The 15,022-nt window shown below is 29.2% G+C and overlaps 2 long non-coding RNA genes across 3 annotated transcripts; both read right to left on the reverse strand.

The window, feature by feature from the left end:
• Positions 1-1,207: 1,207 nt before the first annotated feature.
• On the reverse strand, positions 1,208-5,943 carry LOC132937155 (uncharacterized). Of its 2 annotated transcripts, XR_009663609.1 has the most exons (7): positions 5,807-5,943; positions 5,076-5,229; positions 3,077-3,344; positions 2,874-3,010; positions 2,614-2,797; positions 2,059-2,186; positions 1,208-1,485 (listed from the first exon to the last, which is right to left on the reverse strand). It is a non-coding gene; the product is annotated as an uncharacterized LOC132937155 (long non-coding RNA). The 2 variants fall into 2 exon arrangements; XR_009663610.1 differs by lacking the exons at positions 5,076-5,229; positions 5,807-5,943 and adding an exon at positions 3,427-3,592.
• A 1,808-nt stretch (positions 5,944-7,751) lies between these two features.
• LOC132936448 (uncharacterized) lies at positions 7,752-13,570 on the reverse strand. The gene is made up of 10 exons (XR_009663464.1): positions 13,369-13,570; positions 13,166-13,302; positions 12,906-13,089; positions 12,351-12,478; positions 11,620-11,773; positions 9,621-9,888; positions 9,418-9,554; positions 9,158-9,341; positions 8,603-8,730; positions 7,752-8,029 (listed from the first exon to the last, which is right to left on the reverse strand). It is a non-coding gene; the product is annotated as an uncharacterized LOC132936448 (long non-coding RNA).
• Positions 13,571-15,022: the final 1,452 nt, after the last annotated feature.

Here is a 15,022-nt window from a genome sequence, read left to right on the forward strand (position 1 = left end):
GACCCACGATTTAAGACGTAACACGGGCATTTTATTGTTTCCGTTATATATAGCAAATTTACGTTCTGCGTAATACATTTTTATTATTTGTGTCCGTGTACACGATAAGTATTCGAAATAATGCTTCGCTTTTCATCATTTCCGGTGCGAAAGTGAATCTAGTAGGTGCATAGGGGATATCGTAGTACCTACCTAGTCTCCAAAATCGCCGGGAAAAACAAAAAAAAATATAGGAAAACAAGAATTTTTACGTAAATTCGTTTTTGGTGTAAGTGGTGTTATTCTAAAATAAATTACTGTAGATACAAGCAATTTTCACCGATTGTTTGTATTAGAATTTGAAACCATAACATTTTCAAGATATTTAGATTCATGTCTAGGTATTCATATGCATATGAGATTTTCGATTATTTTAGTTTTTTCTCAATTTATGTCGATAAAAACATTTTCTCTTGGTCCAACAACTTGAAAATGAGCTGTAACTACTGTCGTGCACTAGTATACTAGGAATCGTGTTTTTTAATTTCTTCTTGATTAAAGTAAATTGATTTTATTATTATGGCACACTAAACATATTAAAAACTATAAAATGCCACTACTGGAATAATTGCAAAAAAACAATAAAAATATGATTTATTTGAAATCGGAATGACATGAAGCTTATTAGATTTCTTTATCTCATATAGAAAAAGTTCAATATTGCAATAGTAATTAATACAAAAATGACTAAAAAAAACACAGAAATATGCAATTAAAATGTTAAAAAAGTCTTTAAAATGAAAAAAGTTAGTTGATTGGTCGTATTATGCGGCCCAAAAGATTCACAGTGTAAATCGTTATCGTCATGAAACTAATTCTGTGCTCACTATTAGCATATCATACCATCAACCAGACTAAATATGTAAAATCATACGAATTCGCGCTCTAATCATATTAAAATAGATTGAGTTAATAAACACAGAGAAAATTAAGTTAAAAAGTAGAAATTTATTAGACTTAAGTCCATAGACTACATTAGTCATATATTTCTAAACTTAAATATACATATACACTATCAATACGACAAATATGAAAAGTATGATAGTATAACTTATAATGATTTTATACAGGTACAAAGCTAACGTAACCTACCTACTTTTCTTTTTTGTTATACAATTTGAAAATAGAGTTTTCATAAATTTGTCATTGACAAAATAATTTTATTCACAAACATGACTGCACAGTGTATAGGTATAGTTTTTTTTTGGTTAAATAAAGTAACTAATTACTTTCGGATGGGTGGTGGGGGAAACATAGGAAAAATAAGTACACAAATTAAAGGAAATAGGTACCTATCACAATATAATATAAGTCTTCATCAATTATGTCCATTGTCGATAGTTGAAGTATTTTAATAACAACCACTGAATCTTTTTGGTAATTGCATACTCTTTTTTACAATGAAGATTGTATTTCCTCGTTGTAAATGGGAACGGGTTTGACGACCTATAAACCAATAATGTACACATTTAATTCAATTTGATAAATAATAATACTATGATCAATTGTTATCAATTTTTACTATAAGCATAAGCTAAATATACAATCGAACATTTAAAACATTTTTAACTGCGAGATAATTTGCAAATTGTTGACGAATTTTGTCGAAATGTGAACTTTAAATGCTTATGAAAAATGGTGGTTATGTATCTCTTATATTTGTGAACATATATTACAGAAACTACAATAGGATGCCTGTATTGCATTTTCAAACTCTTTGACATAGCAAAGAACATTTTATTGAAAATAATTTTAAAAACAAAAGTAATCGAAAAAAATAAAATGTATTATTCGCATAACTAGAGGTCAAAAAGAGTAAAATTGTTTTAAAAATTGTAAGGTGTGTGTAGAAAATGGTAATACGAAAATTCGGCAAAAAATCATGTATCTATAACTAGGTAGGTTTTTTTTTAGTTACACTTATAAAAAAAAATCAATTTTTGACAAAAATATAATCATTTTTCAATAATTGTTCTTTTGTTTTTCCCCATGTATTTGAAAACAACATTCAATCTTTACCTGTTTAACGTATCCAACTAGATGCACTTTCCCTTTAAGAAAGATACCAATGCCCAAAGTAGTTATGTGTTTCTTTGAGGCTCTCTGCTTTATTAAAATTTAATTCTTGCTCAGCAAAATTGTATTACCTAGAAATTAAAACTTTGTTAAAAATATGTCAGTGCACCACTTGTTTTCTCTCTTTGCACAACCATCAACATGCAAATGTGAGTACAGTAGATCCAGTTTTGTACCGTTAGTCCTAATATATTAGACTGATATGACATAATGTTATAATCAAACTTAAAGGCAAAAATATTTTTTAAGGAATCTTACGGGGAAGCACCTATTATATTAATTGTATTTTATTTTTAAAACAAGTCATGGATATTTTAAGATTGTAACATACAATTATTTATTTATTAATTCATTTTGACTAAACGGGCTGAGCGCTTTCGATACACAAATATATGTCCACGCACACAATTAGATGTCATACGATGTGTCTCGTGAACAGGTGGGTATTTTATGTTAGTTAATAGCTTTAGTATAAAAACCGATCAACAATATTCTCACCTTTGAGTTGCACAATTCACTCCAATATTATATGGCTTCATCTGAGTCTGTAGAATTATCTTCAAGAAAGTCAACGTCTGAAAAATTGTCAATACACTGGCTCCACTTCTTAGTTCCTTGTATGTGGTACATAATATATTATTTCAATTTCGAAAACAATAATAAGTATAATCCACTCTATGAACTAAAAACGATAAGCTATTAAGTGACTTTTGGTTTTGACAAACATTTAAAATTGGACACTTGAGTGATATACTTACATAAGTGTGTGTGAATTAGACATTAATCAGTATGTAAGGCTTTTCTGGGCTAATCAAAATCATCAACTGTAAGTCCTCGAAACCCTTTATTCGTCTGTTCATTTTCTGCTAACCCATCGTTGGAGAAACAAAGTTTTCTGAAATTGTCATTTTGTAAAAAATATATAAGTACCTAATTCATAATTTATGTTAAATGTTTTTACCTCTTAGATGCGATTTCCTAGTCGTGCTCAGAGTAGTACCGATGTTGCCGTAAATAACTAAAATTTATTTTACTTCTCTATCCCAGACAAGTGGTTTGGATTATGTTTTGAGACAGCCTCTGACCGTGTTTACTAATTTACTGAGCATTGTTTACAATCACTAATTGAGAAATGATTGCCGCAGATTCTATGCCAGGTAGAAATTGGGATAATCATTTAATTCGAAGATTTTTAGTCTTTATTTCATTGATTTTTTGGAAATCTATATCTGTGAACAAATTAGCAAACTAGACTGACTCCATATTATTAAGAAGTATAAACAGTGCAATTTGAAAATAATACCTACTTACAAATGAAAATTAACGTAATGTGGCGGCGAGGCGATACATTGGATGTTTTGCTAAAAAGAATACACTTATCCCTGGTGATTATGTTCTAAAATTATGTATGAATAGAACTCTGTACCACTGTAGTTCTGTTCAAATTTCATATAATCGCGATTCCCGAGTGATTCAAACTTAACGTCGGCAGACGAAAAAATAAAAATATTACGTTGTTATTTATTTGATAACAATTATTATCATCATAGTTCGTGATAAATAGTGATAAGGTTAGAATCGCGGGCATTAAATTTGACGGAAGTCCGACATTTCGTGAACGATGCAGCTCCACGACCCACGATTTAAGACGTAACACGGGCATTTTATTGTTTCCGTTATATATAGCAAATTTACGTTCTGCGTAATACATTTTTATTATTTGTGTCTGTGTACACGATAAGTATTCGAAATAATGCTTCGCTTTTCATCATTTCCGGAGCGAAAGTGAATCTAGTAGGTGCATAGGAGATATCGTAGTACCTAGTCTCCAAAATCGCCGGGAAAAACAAAAAAAAATATAGGAAAACAAGAATTTTTACGTAAATTCGTTTTTGGTGTAAGTGGTGTTATTCTAAAATAAATTACTGTAGATACAAGCAATTTTCACCGATTGTTTGTATTAGAATTTGAAACCATAACATTTTCAAGATATTTAGATTCATGTCTAGGTATTCATATGCATATGAGATTTTCGATTATTTTAGTTTTTTCTCAATTTATGTCGATAAAAACATTTTCTCTTGGTCCAACAACTTGAAAATGAGCTGTAACTACTGTCGTGCACTAGTATACTAGGAATCGTGTTTTTTAATTTCTTCTTGATTAAAGTAAATTGATTTTATTATTATGGCACACTAAACATATTAAAAACTATAAAATGCCACTACTGGAATAATTGCAAAAAAACAATAAAAATATGATTTATTTGAAATCGGAATGACATGAAGCTTATTAGATTTCTTTATCTCATATAGAAAAAGTTCAATATTGCAATAGTAATTAATACAAAAATGACTAAAAAAAACACAGAAATATGCAATTAAAATGTTAAAAAAGTCTTTAAAATGAAAAAAGTTAGTTGATTGGTCGTATTATGCGGCCCAAAAGATTCACAGTGTAAATCGTTATCGTCATGAAACTAATTCTGTGCTCACTATTAGCATATCATACCATCAACCAGACTAAATATGTAAAATCATACGAATTCGCGCTCTAATCATATTAAAATAGATTGAGTTAATAAACACAGAGAAAATTAAGTTAAAAAGTAGAAATTTATTAGACTTAAGTCCATAGACTACATTAGTCATATATTTCTAAACTTAAATATACATATACACTATCAATACGACAAATATGAAAAGTATGATAGTATAACTTATAATGATTTTATACAGGTACAAAGCTAACGTAACCTACCTACTTTTCTTTTTTGTTATACAATTTGAAAATAGAGTTTTCATAAATTGGTCATTGACAAAATAATTTTATTCACAAACATGACTGCACAGTGTATAGGTATAGTTTTTTTTTGGTTAAATAAAGTAACTAATTACTTTCTGATGGGTGGTGGGGGAAACATAGGAAAAATAAGTACACAAATTAAAGTAAATAGGTACCTATCACAATATAATATAAGTCTTCATCAATTATGTCCATTGTCGATAGTTGAAGTATTTTAATAACAACCACTGAATCTTTTTGGTAATTGCATACTCTTTTTTACAATGAAGATTGTATTTCCTCGTTGTAAATGGGAACGGGTTTGACGACCTGTAAACCAATTATGTACACATTTAATTCAATTTGATAAATAATAATACTATGATCAATTGTTATCAATTTTTACTATAAGCATAAGCTAAATATACAATCGAACATTTAAAACATTTTTAACTGCAAGATAATTTGCAAATTGTTGACGAATTTTGTCGAAATGTGAAGTTTAAATGCTTATGAAAAATGGTGGCTATGTATCTCTTATATTTGTGAACATATATTACAGAAACTACAATAGGATGACGTCCGTATTGCATTTTCAAACACTTTGACATAGCAAACAACATTTTATTGAATATAATTTTTAAAAACAAAAGTAATCGAAAAAAATAAAATGTATTATTCGCATAACTAGAGGTCAAAAAGAGTAAAATTGTTTTAAAAATTGTAAGGTGTGTGTAGAAAATGGTAATACGAAAATTCGGCAAAAAATCATGTATCTATAACTAGGTAGTTTTTTTTTTAGTTACACTTATAAAAAAAAATCAATTTTTGACAAAAATATAATCATTTTTCAATAATTGTTCTTTTGTTTTTCCCCATGTATTTGAAAACAACATTCAATCTTTACCTGTTTAACGTATCCAACTAGATGCACTTTCCCTTTAAGAAAGATACCAATGCCCAAAGTAGTTATGTGTTTCTTTGAGGCTCTCTGCTTTATTAAAATTTAATTCTTGCTCAGCAAAATTGTATTACCTAGAAATTAAAACTTTGTTAAAAATATGTCAGTGCACCACTTGTTTTCTCTCTTTGCACAACCATCAACATGCAAATGTGAGTACAGTAGATCCAGTTTTGTACCGTTAGTCCTAATATATTAGACTGATATGACATAATGTTATAATCAAACTTAAAGGCAAAAATATTTTTTAAGGAATCTTACGGGGAAGCACCTATTATATTAATGTATTTTATTTTTAAAACAAGTCATGGATATTTTAAGATTGTAACATACAATTATTTATTTATTAATTCATTTTGACTAAACGGGCTGAGCGCTTTCGATACACAAATATATGCCCACGCACACAATTAGATGTCATACGATGTGTCTCGTGAACAGGTGGGTATTTTATGTTAGTTGAATAGAACTCTGTACCACTGTAGTTCTGTTCAAATTTCACATAATCGCGATTCCCGAGTGATTCAAACTTAACGTCGGCAGACGAAAAAATAAAAATATTATGTTGTTATTTATTTGATAACAATTATTATCATCATAGTTCGTGATAAATAGTGATAAGGTTAGAATCGCGGGCATTAAATTTGACGGAAGTCCGACATTTCGTGAACGATGCAGCTCCACGACCCACGATTTAAGACGTAACACGGGCATTTTATTGTTTCCGTTATATATAGCAAATTTACGTTCTGCGTAATACATTTTTATTATTTGTGTCCGTGTACACGATAAGTATTCGAAATAATGCTTCGCTTTTCATCATTTCCGGTGCGAAAGTGAATCTAGTAGGTGCATAGGGGATATCGTAGTACCTACCTAGTCTCCAAAATCGCCGGGAAAAACAAAAAAAAATATAGGAAAACAAGAATTTTTACGTAAATTCGTTTTTGGTGTAAGTGGTGTTATTCTAAAATAAATTACTGTAGATACAAGCAATTTTCACCGATTGTTTGTATTAGAATTTGAAACCATAACATTTTCAAGATATTTAGATTCATGTCTAGGTATTCATATGCATATGAGATTTTCGATTATTTTAGTTTTTTCTCAATTTATGTCGATAAAAACATTTTCTCTTGGTCCAACAACTTGAAAATGAGCTGTAACTACTGTCGTGCACTAGTATACTAGGAATCGTGTTTTTTAATTTCTTCTTGATTAAAGTAAATTGATTTTATTATTATGGCACACTAAACATATTAAAAACTATAAAATGCCACTACTGGAATAATTGCAAAAAAACAATAAAAATATGATTTATTTGAAATCGGAATGACATGAAGCTTATTAGATTTCTTTATCTCATATAGAAAAAGTTCAATATTGCAATAGTAATTAATACAAAAATGACTAAAAAAAACACAGAAATATGCAATTAAAATGTTAAAAAAGTCTTTAAAATGAAAAAAGTTAGTTGATTGGTCGTATTATGCGGCCCAAAAGATTCACAGTGTAAATCGTTATCGTCATGAAACTAATTCTGTGCTCACTATTAGCATATCATACCATCAACCAGACTAAATATGTAAAATCATACGAATTCGCGCTCTAATCATATTAAAATAGATTGAGTTAATAAACACAGAGAAAATTAAGTTAAAAAGTAGAAATTTATTAGACTTAAGTCCATAGACTACATTAGTCATATATTTCTAAACTTAAATATACATATACACTATCAATACGACAAATATGAAAAGTATGATAGTATAACTTATAATGATTTTATACAGGTACAAAGCTAACGTAACCTACCTACTTTTCTTTTTTGTTATACAATTTGAAAATAGAGTTTTCATAAATTTGTCATTGACAAAATAATTTTATTCACAAACATGACTGCACAGTGTATAGGTATAGTTTTTTTTTGGTTAAATAAAGTAACTAATTACTTTCGGATGGGTGGTGGGGGAAACATAGGAAAAATAAGTACACAAATTAAAGGAAATAGGTACCTATCACAATATAATATAAGTCTTCATCAATTATGTCCATTGTCGATAGTTGAAGTATTTTAATAACAACCACTGAATCTTTTTGGTAATTGCATACTCTTTTTTACAATGAAGATTGTATTTCCTCGTTGTAAATGGGAACGGGTTTGACGACCTATAAACCAATAATGTACACATTTAATTCAATTTGATAAATAATAATACTATGATCAATTGTTATCAATTTTTACTATAAGCATAAGCTAAATATACAATCGAACATTTAAAACATTTTTAACTGCGAGATAATTTGCAAATTGTTGACGAATTTTGTCGAAATGTGAACTTTAAATGCTTATGAAAAATGGTGGTTATGTATCTCTTATATTTGTGAACATATATTACAGAAACTACAATAGGATGCCTGTATTGCATTTTCAAACTCTTTGACATAGCAAAGAACATTTTATTGAAAATAATTTTAAAAACAAAAGTAATCGAAAAAAATAAAATGTATTATTCGCATAACTAGAGGTCAAAAAGAGTAAAATTGTTTTAAAAATTGTAAGGTGTGTGTAGAAAATGGTAATACGAAAATTCGGCAAAAAATCATGTATCTATAACTAGGTAGGTTTTTTTTTAGTTACACTTATAAAAAAAAATCAATTTTTGACAAAAATATAATCATTTTTCAATAATTGTTCTTTTGTTTTTCCCCATGTATTTGAAAACAACATTCAATCTTTACCTGTTTAACGTATCCAACTAGATGCACTTTCCCTTTAAGAAAGATACCAATGCCCAAAGTAGTTATGTGTTTCTTTGAGGCTCTCTGCTTTATTAAAATTTAATTCTTGCTCAGCAAAATTGTATTACCTAGAAATTAAAACTTTGTTAAAAATATGTCAGTGCACCACTTGTTTTCTCTCTTTGCACAACCATCAACATGCAAATGTGAGTACAGTAGATCCAGTTTTGTACCGTTAGTCCTAATATATTAGACTGATATGACATAATGTTATAATCAAACTTAAAGGCAAAAATATTTTTTAAGGAATCTTACGGGGAAGCACCTATTATATTAATTGTATTTTATTTTTAAAACAAGTCATGGATATTTTAAGATTGTAACATACAATTATTTATTTATTAATTCATTTTGACTAAACGGGCTGAGCGCTTTCGATACACAAATATATGTCCACGCACACAATTAGATGTCATACGATGTGTCTCGTGAACAGGTGGGTATTTTATGTTAGTTAATAGCTTTAGTATAAAAACCGATCAACAATATTCTCACCTTTGAGTTGCACAATTCACTCCAATATTATATGGCTTCATCTGAGTCTGTAGAATTATCTTCAAGAAAGTCAACGTCTGAAAAATTGTCAATACACTGGCTCCACTTCTTAGTTCCTTGTATGTGGTACATAATATATTATTTCAATTTCGAAAACAATAATAAGTATAATCCACTCTATGAACTAAAAACGATAAGCTATTAAGTGACTTTTGGTTTTGACAAACATTTAAAATTGGACACTTGAGTGATATACTTACATAAGTGTGTGTGAATTAGACATTAATCAGTATGTAAGGCTTTTCTGGGCTAATCAAAATCATCAACTGTAAGTCCTCGAAACCCTTTATTCGTCTGTTCATTTTCTGCTAACCCATCGTTGGAGAAACAAAGTTTTCTGAAATTGTCATTTTGTAAAAAATATATAAGTACCTAATTCATAATTTATGTTAAATGTTTTTACCTCTTAGATGCGATTTCCTAGTCGTGCTCAGAGTAGTACCGATGTTGCCGTAAATAACTAAAATTTATTTTACTTCTCTATCCCAGACAAGTGGTTTGGATTATGTTTTGAGACAGCCTCTGACCGTGTTTACTAATTTACTGAGCATTGTTTACAATCACTAATTGAGAAATGATTGCCGCAGATTCTATGCCAGGTAGAAATTGGGATAATCATTTAATTCGAAGATTTTTAGTCTTTATTTCATTGATTTTTTGGAAATCTATATCTGTGAACAAATTAGCAAACTAGACTGACTCCATATTATTAAGAAGTATAAACAGTGCAATTTGAAAATAATACCTACTTACAAATGAAAATTAACGTAATGTGGCGGCGAGGCGATACATTGGATGTTTTGCTAAAAAGAATACACTTATCCCTGGTGATTATGTTCTAAAATTATGTATGAATAGAACTCTGTACCACTGTAGTTCTGTTCAAATTTCATATAATCGCGATTCCCGAGTGATTCAAACTTAACGTCGGCAGACGAAAAAATAAAAATATTACGTTGTTATTTATTTGATAACAATTATTATCATCATAGTTCGTGATAAATAGTGATAAGGTTAGAATCGCGGGCATTAAATTTGACGGAAGTCCGACATTTCGTGAACGATGCAGCTCCACGACCCACGATTTAAGACGTAACACGGGCATTTTATTGTTTCCGTTATATATAGCAAATTTACGTTCTGCGTAATACATTTTTATTATTTGTGTCTGTGTACACGATAAGTATTCGAAATAATGCTTCGCTTTTCATCATTTCCGGAGCGAAAGTGAATCTAGTAGGTGCATAGGAGATATCGTAGTACCTAGTCTCCAAAATCGCCGGGAAAAACAAAAAAAAATATAGGAAAACAAGAATTTTTACGTAAATTCGTTTTTGGTGTAAGTGGTGTTATTCTAAAATAAATTACTGTAGATACAAGCAATTTTCACCGATTGTTTGTATTAGAATTTGAAACCATAACATTTTCAAGATATTTAGATTCATGTCTAGGTATTCATATGCATATGAGATTTTCGATTATTTTAGTTTTTTCTCAATTTATGTCGATAAAAACATTTTCTCTTGGTCCAACAACTTGAAAATGAGCTGTAACTACTGTCGTGCACTAGTATACTAGGAATCGTGTTTTTTAATTTCTTCTTGATTAAAGTAAATTGATTTTATTATTATGGCACACTAAACATATTAAAAACTATAAAATGCCACTACTGGAATAATTGCAAAAAAACAATAAAAATATGATTTATTTGAAATCGGAATGACATGAAGCTTATTAGATTTCTTTATCTCATATAGAAAAAGTTCAATATTGCAATAGTAATTAATACAAAAATGACTAAAAAAAACACAGAAATATGCAATTAAAATGTTAAAAAAGTCCTTAAAATGAAAAAAGTTAGTTGATTGGTCGTATTATGCGGCCCAAAAGATTCACAGTGTAAATCGTTATCGTCATGAAACTAATTCTGTGTTCACTATTAGCATATCATACCATCAACCAGACTAAATATGTAAAATCATACGAATTCGCGCTCTAATCATATTAAAATAGATTGAGTTAATAAACACAGAGAAAATTAAGTTAAAAAGTAGAAATTTATTAGACTTAAGTCCATAGACTACATTAGTCATATATTTCTAAACTTAAATATACATATACACTATCAATACGACAAATATGAAAAGTATGATAGTATAACTTATAATGATTTTAAGCAGGTACAAAGCTAACGTAACCTACCTACTTTTCTTTTTTGTTATACAATTTGAAAATAGAGTTTTCATAAATTGGTCATTGACAAAATAATTTTATTCACAAACATGACTGCACAGTGTATAGGTATAGTTTTTTTTTGGTTAAATAAAGTAACTAATTACTTTCTGATGGGTGGTGGGGGAAACATAGGAAAAATAAGTACACAAATTAAAGTAAATAGGTACCTATCACAATATAATATAAGTCTTCATCAATTATGTCCATTGTCGATAGTTGAAGTATTTTAATAACAACCACTGAATCTTTTTGGTAATTGCATACTCTTTTTTACAATGAAGATTGTATTTCCTCGTTGTAAATGGGAACGGGTTTGACGACCTGTAAACCAATTATGTACACATTTAATTCAATTTGATAAATAATAATACTATGATCAATTGTTATCAATTTTTACTATAAGCATAAGCTAAATATACAATCGAACATTTAAAACATTTTTAACTGCAAGATAATTTGCAAATTGTTGACGAATTTTGTCGAAATGTGAAGTTTAAATGCTTATGAAAAATGGTGGCTATGTATCTCTTATATTTGTGAACATATATTACAGAAACTACAATAGGATGACGTCCGTATTGCATTTTCAAACACTTTGACATAGCAAACAACATTTTATTGAATATAATTTTTAAAAACAAAAGTAATCGAAAAAAATAAAATGTATTATTCGCATAACTAGAGGTCAAAAAGAGTAAAATTGTTTTAAAAATTGTAAGGTGTGTGTAGAAAATGGTAATACGAAAATTCTGCAAAAAATCATGTATCTATAACGAGGTAGTTTTTTTTTTAGTTACACTTATAAAACAAAATCAATTTTTGACAAAAATATAATCATTTTTCAATAATTGTTCTTTTGTTTTTCCCCATGTATTTGAAAACAACATTCAATCTTTACCTGTTTAACGTATCCAACTAGATGCACTTTCCCTTTAAGAAAGATACCAATGCCCAAAGTAGTTATGTGTTTCTTTGAGGCTCTCTGCTTTATTAAAATTTAATTCTTGCTCAGCAAAATTGTATTACCTAGAAATTAAAACTTTGTTAAAAATATGTCAGTGCACCACTTGTTTTCTCTCTTTGCACAACCATCAACATGCAAATGTGAGTACAGTAGATCCAGTTTTGTACCGTTAGTCCTAATATATTAGACTGATATGACATAATGTTATAATCAAACTTAAAGGCAAAAATATTTTTTAAGGAATCTTACGGGGAAGCACCTATTATATTAATTGTATTTTATTTTTAAAACAAGTCATGGATATTTTAAGATTGTAACATACAATTATTTATTTATTAATTCATTTTGACTAAACGGGCTGAGCGCTTTCGATACACAAATATATGTCCACGCACACAATTAGATGTCATACGATGTGTCTCGTGAACAGGTGGGTATTTTATGTTAGTTAATAGCTTTAGTATAAAAACCGATCAACAATATTCTCACCTTTGAGTTGCACAATTCACTCCAATATTATATGGCTTCATCTGAGTCTGTAGAATTATCTTCAAGAAAGTCAACGTCTGAAAAATTGTCAATACACTGGCTCCACTTCTTAGTTCCTTGTATGTGGTACATAATATATTATTTCAATTTCGAAAACAATAATAAGTATAATCCACTCTATGAACTAAAAACGATAAGCTATTAAGTGACTTTTGGTTTTGACAAACATTTAAAATTGGACACTTGAGTGATATACTTACATAAGTGTGTGTGAATTAGACATTAATCAGTATGTAAGGCTTTTCTGGGCTAATCAAAATCATCAACTGTAAGTCCTCGAAACCCTTTATTCGTCTGTTCATTTTCTGCTAACCCATCGTTGGAGAAACAAAGTTTTCTGAAATTGTCATTTTGTAAAAAATATATAAGTACCTAATTCATAATTTATGTTAAATGTTTTTACCTCTTAGATGCGATTTCCTAGTCGTGCTCAGAGTAGTACCGATGTTGCCGTAAATAACTAAAATTTATTTTACTTCTCTATCCCAGACAAGTGGTTTGGATTATGTTTTGAGACAGCCTCTGACCGTGTTTACTAATTTACTGAGCATTGTTTACAATCACTAATTGAGAAATGATTGCCGCAGATTCTATGCCAGGTAGAAATTGGGATAATCATTTTAATTCGAAGATTTTTAGTCTTTATTTCATTGATTTTTTGGAAATCTATATCTGTGAACAAATTAGCAAACTAGACTGACTCCATATTATTAAGAAGTATAAACAGTGCACTTTGAAAATAATACCTACTTACAAATGAAAATTAACGTAATGTGGCGGCGAGGCGATACATTGGATGTTTTGCTAAAAAGAATACACTTATCCATGGTGATTATGTTCTAAAATTATGTATGAATAGAACTCTGTACCACTGTAGTTCTGTTCAAATTTCATATAATCGCGATTCCCGAGTGATTCAAACTTAACGTCGGCAGACGAAAAAATAAAAATATTACGTTGTTATTTATTTGATAACAATTATTATCATCATAGTTCGTGATAAATAGTGATAAGGTTAGAATCGCGGGCATTAAATTTGACGGAAGTCCGACATTTCGTGAACGATGCAGCTCCACGACCCACGATTTAAGACGTAACACGGGCATTTTATTGTTTCCGTTATATATAGCAAATTTACGTTCTGCGTAATACATTTTTATTATTTGTGTCCGTGTACACGATAAGTATTCGAAATAATGCTTCGCTTTTCATCATTTCCGGTGCGAAAGTGAATCTAGTAGGTGCATAGGGGATATCGTAGTACCTAGTCTCCAAAATCGCCGGGAAAAACAAAAAAAAATATAGGAAAACAAGAATTTTTACGTAAATTCGTTTTTGGTGTAAGTGGTGTTATTCTAAAATAAATTACTGTAGATACAAGCAATTTTCACCGATTGTTTGTATTAGAATTTGAAACCATAACATTTTCAAGATATTTAGATTCATGTCTAGGTATTCATATGCATATGAGATTTTCGATTATTTTAGTTTTTTCTCAATTTATGTCGATAAAAACATTTTCTCTTTGTCCAACAACTTGAAAATGAGCTGTAACTACTGTCGTGCACTAGTATACTAGGAATCGTGTTTTTTAATTTCTTCTTGATTAAAGTAAATTGATTTTATTATTATGGCACACTAAACATATTAAAAACTATAAAATGCCACTACTGGAATAATTGCAAAAAAACAATAAAAATATGATTTATTTGAAATCGGAATGACATGAAGCTTATTAGATTTCTTTATCTCATATAGAAAAAGTTCAATATTGCAATAGTAATTAATACAAAAATGACTAAAAAAAACACAGAAATATGCAATTAAAATGTTAAAAAAGTCCTTAAAATGAAAAAAGTTAGTTGATTGGTCGTATTATGCGGCCCAAAAGATTCACAGTGTAAATCGTTATCGTCATGAAACTAATTCTGTGCTCACTATTAGCATATCATACCATCAACCAGACTAAATATGTAAAATCATACGAATTCGCGCTCTAATCATATTAAAATAGATTGAGTTAATAAACACAGAGAAAATTAAGTTAAAAAGTAGAA

This window comes from Metopolophium dirhodum, chromosome 1 (genome assembly GCF_019925205.1).
Source record: "Metopolophium dirhodum isolate CAU chromosome 1, ASM1992520v1, whole genome shotgun sequence".
Lineage (NCBI taxonomy): Eukaryota > Metazoa > Arthropoda > Insecta > Hemiptera > Aphididae > Metopolophium > Metopolophium dirhodum.